General features: G+C 35.0%; 1 long non-coding RNA gene across 1 annotated transcript; it reads left to right on the top strand.

Moving 5' to 3' along the window:
* The first annotated feature begins 3,368 nt into the window (after nt 1-3,368).
* LOC130647256 (uncharacterized) lies at nt 3,369-7,012 on the top strand. Its single transcript, XR_008982830.1, has 2 exons — nt 3,369-4,003; nt 4,779-7,012. It is a non-coding gene; the product is annotated as an uncharacterized LOC130647256 (long non-coding RNA).
* Nucleotides 7,013-11,525: the final 4,513 nt, after the last annotated feature.

Below are 11,525 nucleotides of genomic sequence, written 5' to 3' on the forward strand. Positions count from 1 at the left end.
AACCTAACACAAGGGAAGTTATGATGTTAGGGCACTAAATTATTGTGCTTGAGCATTTAATACTTTTTTCCGCGTTTGGTTACTTTCGCAGAATATCTCTTTAGTGATGTAGCTATGAATGGGTATCCGATTTGCCTTTTTGCAAAAGTAAAGATTTACTTCAAATGGTCTGCTAGAACGTTATCTTCTTCCCGCGCGATATTTCTTAAAAGTATCTTTCTAGTGATGTATGCAAGGGTATATTCCACCTCTGCTTGTCTACTGTATCGTACATATATTTTATTTGTCTTGTTCTGCTAGGGCATCTAATATTTCAATGGAGCTAAAAATTCTCGCAAAATTTCCTTTTCATTGACTTATGAATGGGTCCAGCATTTCTGCTTTATTACTGACCAGAAGATGGTTTTCCTTTGAATTTATTTGCCCTTTTAAAGGATCTAAGATTCTATATTGTGTAGTGTATTGGTCTGGTTTCGGACCTTTGATGTGTCATTACGCAGGAAGGTATTTGTCCAGAACATCGTATCTCTTGGTGTATGGATAAGTATAGAATAATACCACTTGTTTAATGTATAGTATATCGTCTTCCCTCGGATTGTCATGTTTTAGGACATCTAATAATGTCAGTTCGAATGAACATAGAATCGCTTCTAATGAAGTATGAGTGGGTATAGCACACTGCTGTCTGTTCAATGTATTGTTTGACGACTTCCCTAAGATCGACATGCTTTGAGACTTTTAATATGTCATTTCACGAGATGGCATTTGTCTATAATATTGTTTTTGGTGTTGTATCGATGGGTACAGAATACTAACTGCTGTTTAGCATCTATTATGGGAACATATCTTTCTATTGGTGTATAGATATGTATTCAACCTCAGTGGTCTTATACTATAAAAATAACCGTTAAGGTTGCAACCACTTTCTTTGATTGGTCTGCTTTAGGACATCTAACATGCTATTCAGAGAAGAGTAATTGTCCAAGAGATTGTTTCTATAGATGAATCAATGGGTATAAAGCACTACTGCTTGTTCAGTGTATACTATAACGTCTGTCGTCAGATTGGTCTGCCTTAAGACTTTTAATATGTTTTTTCGCGAGAGAATATTTGTCCAGAATGCAGTTTTGGTATTTTGTCAAAATATCTGTTCTATTAGTGGATGTATTTGTATCCTACCTCAATACCTCTATAGTGCAACGTGTTCCCTCAGATTGGTTTATATTGTAAAGCTTTCGCATTGATTGGTCTGCTTTAGGACTGTTGATGCGTCATTTCCAGGGAGGGTATTTCTCCATAAAATTGTTTCTATTTGTGTATGGATGTATTTCCAGCATAAGTGTTTGTGCAGGGTAAAGTATAAAATTTTCTCTTTGATTGGTCTTTTAAAATATCTCAGATCTTATTTTGCACATACCTCAACTTCTAAAAGTGTTACCTTAAATGACGTATGGATGTGTCTCACATTTACAGACTTCTTTTAATTTTTCTGCTAGGATTTCGACCTTTACTTTCATCCAGGTTGTTTTTTAGCCATGTATTGTGGAATATCCCATTTACTTACTGGTTTAGGGAGGCTTTATTTGAATAGATCTATTAGGTCATTTTTTAAATAGTCTTATCCAAGCTGTCACTGTCGTCTCTATTGCATGTGTATATAGAACAAAACCGCCTTTTTAGTGCATACTATACATCTTTCCTCAAATCTAACGGCTTAAGACTTTTACTGTGTCATTTGCGAGGGGGTATTTGTCCAGAATATTGTTTCTATTGGTGCATAGATGTGCACCCAACCTCACTGAATGTTTAATTTAAGGCGTAAAGTCTTCTCTTGATTGGCGTGCTTCATCTTTTCGCGAAAGCGTATTCGTCCAAAGTATAGTGTCTATTTGTGAATGGATTGTTATCCAACATCAGTGTTGGTTTGGTTTATAGTGAATAGTTTTTCCTTCGATTGGTCTGCTTTGGGACTTTTGATGTGTCATTTTCTTGGAGGGTATTTAGTCAAATATGACTTCTATTGGTGGATGGATGTGTATCCAACCTCAATATTTGTTCAATTACAGTGTAAAGTCTACACATTGATTAGTCTGCTTTAGAACTTTCATTTTTTTATATCGCGGCAAAGTACTTGTCCAAAATATAGTGTCTCTTTGTGTATTGACGTGTATTCAACATCAGTGTTTGTTTAGTTTAAAGTATAAAGTCTTCTCTTGATTGGCGTGCTTGAGGACTTTTAATGTAGGACTTTTGATGTATCATTTCGCAGAAGAGTATTTTGCCATAATATCATTTCTATTGGTAAATGGATGTATACTCAACCTCAATTGTTGTTTTTTTCAATATGTGATCACTTTGCATTAATTGGTCTACTTTAGAAATTTTGATACGTCATTTCCAGGGAGAACACTTGTTTCTACTGCGGAATAATGTGGCATATTACGTTGGTTATAGCCTATCTACAAAAAAATGCATTTGTTATGTAGCGATAGAGAGTATTATAAGGGTAATATGCAATATTATGCGATATTACGTTGGTTATGGATTATTGACAGAAAAATATAATATTATTATGGAACGATTGAGAGTATTATGAAGGTATTATGCTGTATTCTGTGATATTACGTTGGTATGGCCATCGACAAAAAAAATTTGTATTTTTTATGGAACGATAGAGAGTATTATGAAGGTATTATGCAGTATTATGCGATATTACGTTGGTATGGCCATCGACAGAAAAAATATGTATTTTTTATGGAACGACAGAGAGTATTATGAAGGTATTATGCAGTATTATGCGATATTACGTTGGTATGGCCATCGACAGAAAATTTATGTATTTTTTATGAATTATGAAGGTATTATGCAGTATTATGCAGTATTATGCGATATTACGTTGGTATGGCCATCGACAGAAAATTTTTGTATTTTTTATGTAACGACAGAGAGTATTATGAAGGTATTATGCAGTATTATGCGATATTACGTTGGTATGGCCATCGACAGAAAATTTAAGTACTTTTTTTGAATTATAAAGGTATTATGCAGTATTATGCAGTATTATGCGATATTACGTTGGTATGGCCATCGACAGAAAATTTATGTGTTTTTTATGAATTATGAAGGTATTATGCAGTATTATGCAGTATTATGCGATATTACGTTGTTATGGCCATCGACAGAAAATTTAAGTACTTTTTTTGAATTATAAAGGTATTATGCAGTATTATGCAGTATTATGCGATATTACGTTGGTATGGCCATCGACAGAAAATTTATGTGTTTTTTATGAATTATGAAGGTATTATGCAGTATTATGCAGTATTATGCGATATTACGTTGGTATGGCCATCGACAGAAAATTTAAGTACTTTTTTTGAATTATAAAGGTATTATGCAGTATTATGCAGTATTATGCGATATTACGTTGGTATGGCCATCGACAGAAAATTTATGTGTTTTTTATGAATTATGAAGGTATTATGCAGTATTATGCGATATTACGTTGTTATGGCAATCGACAGAAAATTTAAGTACTTTTTTTGAATTATAAAGGTATTATGCAGTATTATGCAGTATTATGCGATATTACGTTGGTATGGCCATCGACAGAAAATTTATGTGTTTTTTATGAATTATGAAGGTATTATGCAGTATTATGCGATATTACGTTGTTATGGCCATCGACAGAAAATTTATGTACTTTTTTTGAATTATAAAGGTATTATGCAGTATTATGCAGTATTATGCGATATTACGTTGGTTATGGATTATTGACAGAAAAAATATGTATTTTTTATGGAACGATAGAGAGTATTATGAAGGCATTATGCAGTATTATGCGATATTACGTTGGTATGGCCATCGACAGAAAATTTTTGTATTTTTTATGTAACGACAGAGAGTATTATGAAGGTATTATGCAGTATTATGCGATATTACGTTGGTATGGCCATCGACAGAAAATTTATGTATTTTTTATGAATTATGAAGGTATTATGCAGTATTATGCAGTATTATGCGATATTACGTTGGTATGGCCATCGACAGAAAATTTATGTGTTTTTTATGAATTATGAAGGTATTATGCAGTATTATGCGATATTACGTTGGTATGGCCATCGACAGAAAATTTATGTGTTTTTTATGAATTATGAAGGTATTATGCAGTATTATGCGATATTACGTTGTTATGGCCATCGACAGAAAATTTAAGTACTTTTTTTGAATTATAAAGGTATTATGCAGTATTATGCAGTATTATGCGATATTACGTTGGTATGGCCATCGACAGAAAATTTATGTGTTTTTTATGAATTATGAAGGTATTATGCAGTATTATGCGATATTACGTTGTTATGGCCATCGACAGAAAATTTATGTACTTTTTTTGAATTATAAAGGTATTATGCAGTATTATGCAGTATTATGCGATATTACGTTGGTTATGGATTATTGACAGAAAAAATATGTATTTTTTATGGAACGATAGAGAGTATTATGAAGGCATTATGCAGTATTATGCGATATTACGTTGGTATGGCCATCGACAGAAAATTTTTGTATTTTTTATGTAACGACAGAGAGTATTATGAAGGCATTATGCAGTATTATGCGATATTACGTTGTTATGGCCATCGACAGAAAATTTATGTACTTTTTTTGAATTATAAAGGTATTATGCAGTATTATGCAGTATTATGCGATATTACGTTGGTTATGGATTATTGACAGAAAAAATATGTATTTGTTATGTAGCGACAGAGAGTATTATGAAGGTATTATGCAGTATTATGCGATATTACGTTGGTATGACCATCGACAGAAAAAATATGTATTTGTTATATAGAGAGGATGTCGGATAATGCGGTTTCATTTGTCGGGTCCATTTGGTTGGAGGAGAAGTATGACTGAACGTCTGTCGGCTTTTTATGTCGATAAAGTATGAAGGTTGTTAGTTATGTTGTACGTCGTGTGTCGGGACCACTTAGCCCGGTGCTAAATGAAGTCGTTGCCCTCATGCTCCCTCTGCGAACTAGATGCATCTTTTTTTTAAAACGCGCATATAGACAGCTATAGGTAATTTTTGTAAGCAACCTTTTAAAATTACAGCAAATCTTACACTTACTTCTACCATTTAATGATAGTGTACGATAATTTCGGAAAACTAAGTAGAAAATCAACTTGGCTTATTGCCATGGTTACGCGTTTCCAGGAAAAACAACACACTTGTCTGCATATTGCCGCACGTAGTGTAGTGGGTTCATCTGTGGCTCCAAGTTCTGGGGACCGCGGATCCAATCCCGCTCACTGCTTGGCAGTATGTCAGTAATGAACAAAGTAGTTCTTCTTCAATATGACTTACACGCGTTATACTTGCCCGTCATGATCAGGGGTCTGATTGGGGTGGAACATTCTCTGTTGAGAATGAAATACGGATATGCTATGATAAATATTCACCTATATGTATACCCACCATCCGGATAATATATCTGAGTTCATCACAAACATATTGCCGCACGTAGTGTAGTGGGTTTGTCTGCGCCTCCAAGTTCTGGGGACCGCGGATCGAATTCCGCCCACTGCTTGGCAATATGTTAGTGATGAACAAAGTTGTTCTTCTTCAATATGACTTACACGCATTATACTTGCACGTCATGATCAGAGGTCTGATCGGGGTGGAGCATTCTCTGTTGAGAATGAAATACGGATGTGCTATGATAAATATTCACCTATGTACACTTGTCTGCCCTACAAGAAAATAAAAACGGATGCTGTGATCTATCATAGTTAATGGAAAAAATACTATGGTTAAATGCACTGTCGCCTGTTTTTGTTTCGCGACTGTACAGTGAAAGAATAACTAACTTGTAAGGTAAAAGATGTGAAGAAAATAATTGAGTCACTACCAACTTCGTCACCTTGTTCAGGTTTCGTCCAGCCTCGTGCCCAGGGTTTGTTGCCTATTTTAAAGCGGCTAGCGCTTACTTGACGGCCGGCCCCGATTTTAAAAAGGCAAAGCCTCCTGGGGACGAGATTGGGTTCCGTCAAAAAACAACTTAACAATTCCTTGGAACAAGGTTGGCGTCACCACTTGTATTATCAGCGACCATATTCCGTGTAATGTTGGAAAGTGAACTGAGAAAGACGCATTTGTCTTTCCTGTGGATTTTACGAGTTACGAGTTGTGCAAGGCTGGCGAGTTCACTACTATTTAGGAAACCGTTGTTTCAAAAGCATTTTGTTTTGTTGATGAAGTTGATAGCCTCTGTAATAACAGGTCACAAGACCCTGAGCACGAGGTTGTACTTAGGGTAGTCCGCTTGTAGCTTGGTGTGCATAGAGTCAGATGCTGAGAGCTGTGTAAATGACATTTTGGATTGGAAGGAGTTAAATGCAGGAAATTCAGGAAAAAGAATCTGTTTCATCAATCAGTATAAACATCGTTAGGGGTATGACCGATTATCTTTAGGAAACATGAAAATAATTACACGACGCAAAAATTAATTTAAACCGGTTTATGTACTTTCAAATCCGCATCCCATAAATAACTTGTTGCTTTTAGTTGTATCCAATAAAATCGCCTGCTCATGTGCTGTCGAAATGTGGTTACGTTACGGACGATTGTCTTGATTATGACAAGAATGTCCATTGACAGAGCTTTCCAAAGCAAATAAAAGCCAGAATAGCATTAACGCTATAAACTAACGGCAACCTTTCAAGAAGAAATAAGGCAGTTCAAGCCATAGTTTAAAATAACAACGGCAACAACAGCAAACTAACCAGTAACTGAACATTTCTGCAGCGTTGGTGAATTGTCTGATCATTCAGTTGTCTGGCAAACCTCTGGAAAGCTGTCTTCAAGAATATAAAATATAAAATATTATAATATATTACTACTTTTTTAATGCAAGTCTTTATCATTCATTATTGTATGATTTCACACTCTTGTGTTGTTCAGTGCTTATCAGATATTTTTAGCTGAAAGATAAGACTGTTTTTATCATCTGCATTTCTGTAAATTTACTGTATTGTTCTACTGTATTGTTGAAGCACACGACAGTCACTCTTGGACCGTGCTCCCTTACATGATTATTTGCGCAATAAGAAATGCATCTTCAGCCTTCATAAGGAAGATGAACGAACCAACCTCGTTTCCAAGGCATTTTACCTTGTTGATGAAGTTGATAGCGGCCCATAAGCCGTTATTACTGTGTGGCTAACAATTTCTTTTTGCTGCTATGGAATTCATTAAAAAAAGCAAAATGCACTGGGAACAAGGTTGAGAAAATACTGTTTCGTAGATGACGCAAGTGTAATAAACTAGCATCGCGCGTGAGTTTTGAGGACTAATTCTAACTACATCGAAACTTCCCTAAAGCGGAAATCCTCCAAAACGAACGAACGGACAAAAGGCGGATAACAAATTTGTCCCTGACGATTTCCAAATAAACCTTATAATAAAACCTCTTCAAAGAAGACAGTCTAAAAAGCACACACCTCCACGGTTATTTTTTCCAGAATTTACCTCTATGATTTGAGCAAATAAATTTTTTGACCAGCTTTATAAATGTGCAATCATTTTCAGTCTTACAAGGTTTTTATATTCTTCTACCCTACTATCTAAATTGTCCAAAAACGTCTCTGTTTACAGCAAGTTTTGTTTCTATGGGCCAAATTGTCTTTTTAAAATGTTTTTTTGCCTAACAGAGGAAGGGAAAAGAGTAATATAGGTATGCCTAATGTATTTTTGACTTTGGAGTAGAATTTTTTTTGAGGTTTCTAGTTAAAAAAAAAGAAAAACTTCTCCAAGGAGGACACTTCTCTAAAGCAGACAAAATCTCTATTAGAACTCGCTTTGAGGGGATTCCACTGTAGCTAGCTTACTTCTAAAGATATATTATATAAATATCGTACATCTACAATACCCCATTACCTTCATGTGTATCAGTACTACTTTTGAATGAAATGGTTGCTTTTATAGCTGTATATTTTTTAAAAAAAATATTGGAGACAGAAGATAAAGTACACTTCTACTAAAATGTAAATCATGTTTAAACGTAATTATAAGACAATAACATTTTTTACGAATGCATATTTATTTCTCAATCTTGCTTGCATATATACGTGTCTGCAAAACTGATTTATTTATTTACTTCTCTAACACTGACAATATAGGTTTACTTCCAAAAAATATAAAACATTAAATTTATACTCAAGAAAATATATCTACAGTGGCGTACTTACGTAGATTCAAAAGGAGATTTGCAGTTTGGAACTCTTTTGATAAGAAACACACAAAAACGATATTCTTTGTAATCCACGTTGGTACTCGGTAATTGCTAAGTACAATACCAACATGTTAACAAAATTATTTAATTTACTATTTTTCTGTTTTTTACCTTGTTTTGTTTTTTTTTTTGCTGACGAGGACTTACATATTATAAATTTCTTTAAATAAATCTCTGTGGGAAATTTTTTTGTCAGAAATGTTTTTTTTTGAGGATTGGAGCTTATTAAAAGGGAAGGCTTATTTGATGGAGGAAACTTAAGCGAGTACTTCATCGGTTTAATATTTTTTGAAATCCTATGGCGAACTATAAAACTTTTCAACTGACCAGCTAAAAATATGTTAATGATGTAAACATACGAGTATAATTAACGCGCGATCGTTGTAGTTAACTCTAAGTTAACTTTAATTCTACCAAAACCATTGTTAATGATACACCTTAAGGTCGGCTTTCATTACCATTAAAATTGTTGAGTAACAGTTGTACAAGTTACTCTTACGATTTTATTGTTAATATATGTTATACAAAAAAGCAACGCAAGAGATGTTGCACAACAACGGTTGTAAAGATAGCATATCTCCTACAACATTTACACAACATTATAGATGCCAATGGAAACCAAGCTTTAAAATGATAGCTTTTGTCACAGTTAAATTATAATGGTATTTCAGGTAAATTAATTAATCGTTCTTAATTGTTTCTACCATCTTGGTATTTTCAAGTAGCGTTAATTATTTATTTTTAAGGAAATATAAAAATATTTTTTTTTTGGAGTTTAAAGTTTGGAAACATAAAAACATGGACTACACATCTGCAAGAGTTCTGAGTTTTTTTGCTTGCATTGTTGTCACTGTCACGTTACTGGTATCAATCTCCACTTCAAACTGGATAAGAGAGTAATACAAAGATAAAAAGGGAAAAATTGGTATACTCAGCAAGGAGTGTGGAAGGCTTGCGGGCGAAAATGCAAAGATCTGGTATTGTTTTACTCATCGAAACATAAATTGGACGCGACAAAATGTTGCATCTCATTCGCTCTTTTATTCTCACTGGTAAGCATTGGTGTTAATATTGGAGGTGTTTTGAAAGCAGTTAAATGGTATTTTAGTAAGTACGTCCAAGTTGTCTATGTTGGGTTAGTAACAATACTGACACTAGCTACCATGGTCACATATCCATTGACAAAGGAAATTATCGTTGTGGAGGGTTTTGAAAACTATAATAGCAATCACACATGGAGCTATCAGTGGGAATATCTCATTGAAATATTGGCTTTAATATTTTGCATTTTCAATATTGCAGTGATCTGCTATGAAACAAGATTGAAACGTAATGAGCCACCAATGGTGAGGCTTGAAGAACCTTATGTTGTATAAACATTATAATACTTGGTCGGATACTTTTTGTGTTCGTATTTGGAAGATAATGTACTTTGAACATTTATGATATATTTGTATGCAGTTTTTCGTTTGCAAGAAAAATTGCGAAGAAAGTATTTTTTTTCTTGGTGAAGTCCATATTAAGGTGCAATTTCCATATTAATTAAACCTTGCTCGATGGGTGATTTTTCAGATCATGCACTTAAAATCCACTGCGATTTGTCAAATTCCTGAACTTTATTTCAAAGACCATATTTTAAACCTGATATATAATAACTTGTAAAACTTTGATAGGGATCCATAGATGATATGCATACATTTCGATGGTTGTTTCGCATATATTTGGTTCATTAAATACAGTAACGTCCATGTATTCGCATACATACTATACCATCGACCAGCAACCGACGAGAATCGAGCTGGTGACCCACCAGAACCAAGCAGGATTACCAGCTTTTTCTAAAACGATGTGATTTTCACATTCATGCTATATAGTGCAGATACACAACAAACTCGTTAGTCGCTATGTTAAATAAACATGCTACACTTTTTTTTGCTCTAAAAAATAAATAAAAAATTAATTTGATTGAACGGCAAACCTTATCAGGTCACTTTCCTGACACACGTGACTAGACAGACGATAGATAGCCAATCAAAAATTTAATAGCAGTAACCACTGTTCTGGTCGTTGATTTATCCTTAATGCTGGTGGGTTCATGGTTGGTTCTGATGGTTTTCTGGGTTGTTTAGGATGTGCGCTGTATTCCCCTCCTCGTGATGACAGCAGTTAAGTCTACAAAAGGGGACGTTGAACCACATCTCGTGGTTTATCTACTATTAGTTGGAGGAGGTACTGATTTTTCGGGATGACTCAGGATAGGACCATCATCATTCGATACTGAAGTCGGGATTGGTGCCGTGTCAGCAAGTGTATGCGATAGCATAACGAGTGATGAGGCAGAAACTGGTCAAGTAGGAATGGTATTGGTTGGTGCGTATATGTCTGCATTGTCTGTCCATTTGAATATGGGAGGTTTGTGGAAAAACATGAACTGCAGGATGCGATGCGAGATATTGCTCAATACATACTGCTCGCGAAATCTGCGTAAAAAGTGTTTATTGCGACAGATCAAACGACCAAAGTCATCAACCTTCACTTCGTATTGTTCATGGCCACCTGAGTACCTGATTTGCCCCAATTCTCTGAATAATGGCCACGTTGATTCTGTACAAATACACGATCACCAACAACTAGTAATTGCAGCGGGTAAGCATGAGCATCTAGTCGTTCCAATCGCCTCTTCTTGTTTCATCCATGCTTCACGCCGTTATAGCCGAACAGAAGTGTTGCTGAATTTTACCTATTGGTAAAAGCACAGGCATAACGAACATGTCTACCAATAAGTCGACGGTTATATACATCACCAAAGGGAACAAAACCTTTAGAAGTCGTCTGATATCACCATATCGTCCAAACAGTATTGCGAGGCAAAGCGCGATGAGGATAATTGTTCAAAGTCGAGGATGCGAAATGCTTCAATATCCTTTCCTTTATAGGAGCGTTATTGTCTACTTTACATTTAAATGGCAAATATTTTGGTATATCTGCCACAATGTTTTGAGGGGAAGGAATATACAAGCATTGCCAGATCATCAGAAGGCGTTGAACAGCCAGCGCTTCAAGTACTGCGTGATGTGGGGAAGGCAGTTTTTGCAGACGTAGAAACTCCTATGGTAAGGAAGTCCTTCGTTGTGACACCACGATTTATCATAGCTTTTATGGTGAGAGATTAAAAACCATTAGCTTGTTTACTGACGTAAATCATTGTAGCGCAAGTATGTTGGATACCATTTG

This window comes from Hydractinia symbiolongicarpus, chromosome 6 (assembly GCF_029227915.1).
Source record: "Hydractinia symbiolongicarpus strain clone_291-10 chromosome 6, HSymV2.1, whole genome shotgun sequence".
Lineage (NCBI taxonomy): Eukaryota > Metazoa > Cnidaria > Hydrozoa > Anthoathecata > Hydractiniidae > Hydractinia > Hydractinia symbiolongicarpus.